The sequence below is a fragment of the Sus scrofa genome, chromosome 13 (genome assembly GCF_054392235.1).
Source record: "Sus scrofa isolate SSC_HxYL_T2T_F1_AM1 chromosome 13, Sscrofa_HxYL_maternal_Yorkshire_Landrace_v2.0, whole genome shotgun sequence".
In the NCBI taxonomy this organism is placed as follows: Eukaryota; Metazoa; Chordata; class Mammalia; order Artiodactyla; family Suidae; genus Sus; species Sus scrofa.
Window position 1 is genome coordinate 137,087,132 of NC_139395.1, and position 6,541 is coordinate 137,093,672.

Below are 6,541 nucleotides of genomic sequence, written 5' to 3' on the forward strand. Positions count from 1 at the left end.
TATGTCTTATCATTTAGTACAATTCCAACTGGTTTCACCAGCCTTTGAAGACAAACCCAGCTGCACTACCACTGACAGCCAAGTTCTCAATTCTTTTTTTTTTTTTTGTCTTTTTGCCATTTCTTGGGCCGCTCCCGCAGCACATGGAGATTCCCAGGCTAGGATCGAAGCCCTAGCCGCCGACCTTCGCCAGAGCCACAGCAACGCGGGATCCGAGCCACGTCTGCAACCTACATCACAGCTCACAGGACGCCGGATCCTTAGCCCACTGAGCAAGGCCAGGGATCGAACCCACAACCTCATGGTTCCTAGTCGGATTTGCTAACCACTGAGCCATGACGGGAACTCCCCAAGTTCTCAACTCTTAACCTGAGCTCCTGTGTACTTGCCCTTCCCCAGTTCTTTTAAAATTAAAAAATATTAAAAAAATTTTATTGAAATATACTGGTTTTACAACATTGTGTTATTTTCAGGTGTATAGCAAAGTGATTTTATTTTATTATTATTATTATTATTTTGCTTTTTAGAGCCACACACGAGGCACATGGAAGTTCCCAGGTTAGGGGTCAAATCAGAGCTGCAGCTGCTGGTCTGCACCACAGTCACAGCAAGGCCAGAGCCGAGCAGCATCTGCAGCCTACACCACAGCTCACGGCAACCCTGGATCCTTAACCCCCTGAGCGAGGCCAGGGATTGAACGTGCATCGTCATGGATCCTAGTCAGGTTCATTTACTACTGAGCCATGGAGGGGACTCCTGATTCTTTTATTCATATATCCACTCTTCTTCAGAGTCTTTGCCCATATAGGTTACTATAGACTATCGAGTAAAGTTCCCTGAGCTATACAGTAGGTCTTTTTGGTTGTCTATTTTATATATAGCAGTGTGTATATGTTAATCCCAAATGTCTAATTTATCTTTCCCCTGCCCATGTTTCCTCTTTGGTTACCATAAATTTGTTTTTAAAATCTGTGAGTCTGTTTCTGTTTTGCAAATAAATTCATTTGTATCATTAAAAAATTAGATTCCACATGTAAGTGATATATGATATTTGTCTTTGTCTTACTTTACTTAGTAATGATAATCTCTAGGTCCATCCATATTGCTGCAAATGGCATTATTTTGTTCTTTTTTATGGCTAAGTAATATTCCATCATGTGTATATATACCACATCTTCTTTATCCATTCATCTGTCAATGGACATTTAGGTTGCTTCTGTGTCTTGGCTCTTGTAAATAGTACTGCCATGAACATTGAGGTGTGTATATCTTTTTGAATTATGGTTTTCTCAGCCCAGGTCTTTCAGTGGCTGTAAGAGAAGGCCTGTGGCCTAGGTTCTAAACATTGCTTTCTGCTGCACTGCCTGCACTTGTACCACTTCTGAGCCTTGATTCTGCAGCTGCTGGCCCTGACAGCTCTGACTGGTCTCCCCTGCCAAGGCACACCATCTCTGCTACCATCTGAACTGGTTCCCTCTGTGCCAAAAAAATACTGCCAGGGCTAATCGCTGAGCTGGGACTACTGGGCCCTGGCATCTCCTGGGAAGAGATTCATATCTCTGACCAGTAATGGGAAGAATTTTCCCAGCCATGCAATTTTCCTTTGGCTGAGGAGTTGCTTGGACTCTAAAGTGGAATGAAAGTTTTGGAGACTATGCTTTCTGTTCATCTGCACAGAATTTTTCTCCTTGATGTACCTACCTGGGGCCATGTATTTGCGTATCAGCTGTCACGGATGTTGCACCCAGAGCTGCCCCAAAACTTGGGGAATCATTTTAGGTCTTACTTGCTCTACCAGTCTCTTTCTCCACTGTGGCAAATTCTCTCTCATTATGGAAAGAGAGGGCCCTATCTCCCCTGTGCATTTTAGCATTGACCGGCCACAACCTGCCCTGCCCACTCTCAGCTGTCTGCAATGACTACAAATGTCTGCACCTGTAATTTAGTGCCAATAATGTAAAACACAATATATGGTTGTATATAAAGTAGTCCCCCCCATCCATGGTTTTACCTTGTGTGGTTTGTTACCTGTGGTCCTAAAACATTAACTGGAGCATTCCAGATATAAACAATTCATATATGTTAAATTGTGGGCCATTTTGAGTAGCATGGTGAAATCTCAAGCTACTCTGTTCCATTCCACCTGAGGCGTGGATCATCTTTCTGTCCAGTGTATCTATACTGTATATGCAGCCTGGCCATTAGTATAGGAAAGAACACAGTGTATATAGCGTTTGGTACGATCCACAGCTTCAGGCATCCACTGGAGTTCTTAGAACATATTCCCTGTGGATATGGGTGGCAACTACTGTACGTACATATGTATATGTATAATTTATGTATGTATATATGTATATTTACATATATGTGTATACGTACATATGCACACACACACACAGGTGTATTATATTAGTGTTCTCCAGAGGAACAGAACCAATAGTATATATACATATATATACATACACACACACGCACACATATGTATATTTACTATATATTCTATATACTATACTAAAGTTGATACTTGAACAACACAGGTTTGAACTGTGGGTTCACTTATATGTGGATTTTTTTCAGTAGTAAATACTATGATACTATACTATCCACAATGGGGTGGGGAATGGGAGGTATGTTGGAACCATGCAAATGAACGGCCAACTATAATTCATGCATGGATTTGCACCCATATGTTGTTCAAGGGTCAACTGCATATATAGTGTGTGTGTGTGTGTGTGTGTGTATAATACGCATATAGAGATTTATTATGGGAAAGTGGCTCATGTGATTATGGAGCTGAGAAATCCCACGATCTGCTGTCTGCAAGCTGGAGACCCCAGAAAGCCGGTGAGATCGTTCCAATCCAAGTTTGAAGGCCTAAGAACAAGAACATGGGTGGTGTGGGTCCCAGTCTGAGGATAGAAGATCAATGAACTTGTTTAAGTCAGGCCGAGAGTAAGTTCTTCCTTCCTCCTTCTCTTTGTTCTATTCAGACCTTCCATGGATTTGCTGATTTGCACCCACTCTGGGGAAGGTCATCTGCTTTACTCAGTCTTTGGAGTCAAATGTTGATCCCCTCTGGAAGCACTCTCCGACACACCCACAGTAGAGTTTAGCCAAGTACCTGGCCACCCCATGGCCTGGTCAGGCTCGCATATGGAGTTAACCATCACATACCTCCTCAGCTTTCCTGCTAAAGAAGTCTTTTTGTAGGAGATGCATCAGAGGAGTCCAGACATATCCAGGTTTTACCTCTAGACCAGTCAGGTACTGTTGTATTTTACAGATAAAGATGAAAGGGCCTTAAGGTTATATAGTTGGGTTCACACTGTATGTGTGATTTTTTTAAATCCTTTTTTCTTTTTTCTTTTTGTCTTTTTGCCATTTCTAGGGCTGCTTCTGTGGCATATGGAGGTTCCCAGGCTAGGGGTCGAATCAGAGCTGTAGCTGCCGGCCTACACCAGAGCCACAGCAACGCGGGATCCAAGCCCCGTCTGCAACCTACACCACAGCTCACGGCAATGCCAGATCCTTAACCCACTGAGCAAGGCCAGGGATCGAACCCGCAACCCCATGGTTCCTAGTCGGATTTGTCAACCACTGAGCCACGACTGGGAACTCCTTAATCCTTTTTTCTTTCCGAACTCGTTTAACTTATTTCTTACAACTCATGAGCTAATCAAATATGCATTTTGTTTAAATTACAAATGACTTTTCATTAGAAGTAGAAAGCATGTAATTTTCCACTCTAAATACGAAAACCCTATCATTACGTGCAAGATCACAAGGAACACAAGCATCCAGGGTGCCCAGTTACCTTTCTTGTTTACCTTCTCAATTACTGCTTAATTGTTCGTGGTTTGCACCAAGCTGGAGTGGATGTAACTCATCTTTTCCATCTGACGATGAAAATGCTCAGTACCTTTCCAAGCCCTTAACTAGATTTGCGTACACACACCCACACACACATACACGAGGTTGCAATTCTAATCACTCTAGAAAAAGTAGCAAAAATAATAATAGCACTTACTAGGTGCCATAGTGTTGTTCTAAGCACTTTATATGCATATGATTCATTTAATCTTCACAACAACACACTTGATGACCTTTTTATGAATGAAAAAGCAAAGCATAGAGCAGTAACTGCCTGAGATCATTGGTCAGTGTGGACTTTACCTGGGCTGTTCCATGATAACTCTTTGGAAAGGCTTCTCATACTTATCGTCTATATATTTCTACATCTTTCCATCTGCAAGGAGAACAGAAATGGCCATGAATATGCCACATAACCTGGTGACTATTTTTTGAGTCACAGCCAGTTTTTCTCCGTCAGTTTTTCCTCCTGAGAAATTCCCGAGCCCGACACCTTCCCAGTAGGTGTCCCCCTGGTGCAGGGATGTCCTGGGGCCTGGTCACCCCAGAAGTCATGGCGACCCTGAGGCACATCCTTTGGGGCCCTCACCCGGGAAAATGGCATTGTCCAGCCTGGGCATGGTCAGGGGCCGGGGGAAAGGCAGCTGGGAGGGTTTGGTGAGGGTTTCCTCTGTGTGGAAAGAGAGGCCTGTTGTGCAGGTTCAGTTTTGTGGTGGCAACAATTAATAATGAAGGGAGAGCATTGGTCCTGGCAGATACTAGGAAGCACGAGGCCAGTGTGGGGCTGGGTGTGTTTTGGGATGGGGAATAGTGGTGACGGCTGCTTTAAATCACCCCAGGGGAGTTCCAGTTGTGGCACAGCAGAAACAATCGGACTGGCATCCATGAGGATGTGAGTTCCATCCCTGGCCTCACTCAGTGGGTTGAGGATCCAGCATTGCCGTGAGCTGTGGTGTACGTTGCAGATGCAGCTCAGACCCCGCATTGCTGTGGCTGTGGCAAAGGCCTGCAGCTGTGTACCTCTGATTAGGCCCCTAGCCTGGAAACTTCCATATGCTGTGGGTGCAGCCTTAAAAAAAAAAAAAATCACCCCAGGACTATTGAAGACCATTGAAACTGCTGAATGCTGCAGTAAACAAATTTGGCATATGTGCAAAAGAACAACCACTAAGAGATAGCTTTAACATTACCTGCACCTGATTTTGCTCAGTAGCTTACGTCACCTTCCCTAATAAAAGTCATGAGGGCTAAAGCCTTGGTGCCTTTGTTCTGCAGAACAGAGTGCCTCCTGGTCCCCCACTTTCTAGATGTAAAAGAGTCTTGTGTGTTTTATTATGCCGCGCTGTCCCTCTCCCGGAATCTCCTGTTGCCCTGCAGCGCTGGCCACAGCAGAGGACAAGGTACCTATTAACTAGGGACCACGTCCATAGCCTAGAGCCCAAGGAAGGCATTCAAACCATCGTGCCCTAAACTTACTTAAGTGTACCTCGCCCGGTGCTTCTCATAAGAACCCCAATAAAGTCTCAAGTCATACTCTGTCCCCTTTTGCCTCCTGACCAACACTGGGCCTTCCCTATGTGGTCCTGTGTGGTCCTGTTTCTAGAAATCTGTGAGTATACATTTTTTCCTTCATAGCAATCATTTTCATGTCTGCATGCCTCACCGTACCCTATTAAAACAAATCCTGGCTATATTAGGGATGCCCCTGCAGCATATTGGAGGAGGTTCCCAGGCTAGGGGTCAAACCAGAGCTATAGGAATATGTATATATTCCCTTTCTTACATTATTTTCCATCATGGTCTATCCCAAGAGACTGGATATAGTTCCCTGTACTATAGAGTAGGACCTCATTGCTTACCTATTCTAAATGGAATAGTTTGCATCTACCAACCCCAAATTCTCTCTTCATCCCACTTCCTCCCCTCACTCCCCCATTGGCAACCACAAATCTGTTCTCTATGTCTGAGTCTGTTTCTGTTTTATAGATGGGTTCATTTGCGCCATATTTTAGATTTCACATATAAGTGATATCATATGGTGTTTGTCTTTCTCTTTCTGACTTAACCTCTCTTAGTATGAGAATCTCTAGTTGCATCCATGTTGTTGCAAATGCCATTATTTCATTCTTTTTCATGGCTGAGCAGTATTCCATTGTATATATGTACCACATCTTCATTCATCTGTCGATGGACATTTAGGTTGTTTCCATGTCTTTGCTATTGTGAATAGTGCTGCTATGAATATATGGGTGCATATATCTTTTTGAATTGTAATTTTGTCCAGATATATGCTGAATCATAGCTCTATATTCAGTTTCCTTCCTTCCTTTCTTTTTCTCTCTCTCCCTCCCTTCCTCTCTCCCTCCCTCCCTTCCTTCCTTCCTCCCTCTTTCACGGGGCCACACCCACACATGGAAGTTACCAGGCGAGGGGTCAAATCAGAGCTGCAGCTGCCGGCCACAGCAAGGCAGGATTCAAGCTATGTCTGTGACCTACACCACAGCTCATGGCAACAACAGATCCTTAACCCACTGAGCAAGGCCAGGGATAGAACCTGCATCCTCATGGATACCAGTCAGGTTTGTTACCACTGAGCCATGATGTGAAGGCCTGTAGGGCATGTTTTTACTACATATTCAATTTCATTTCTAGTGATAAATCTGTTCAAATT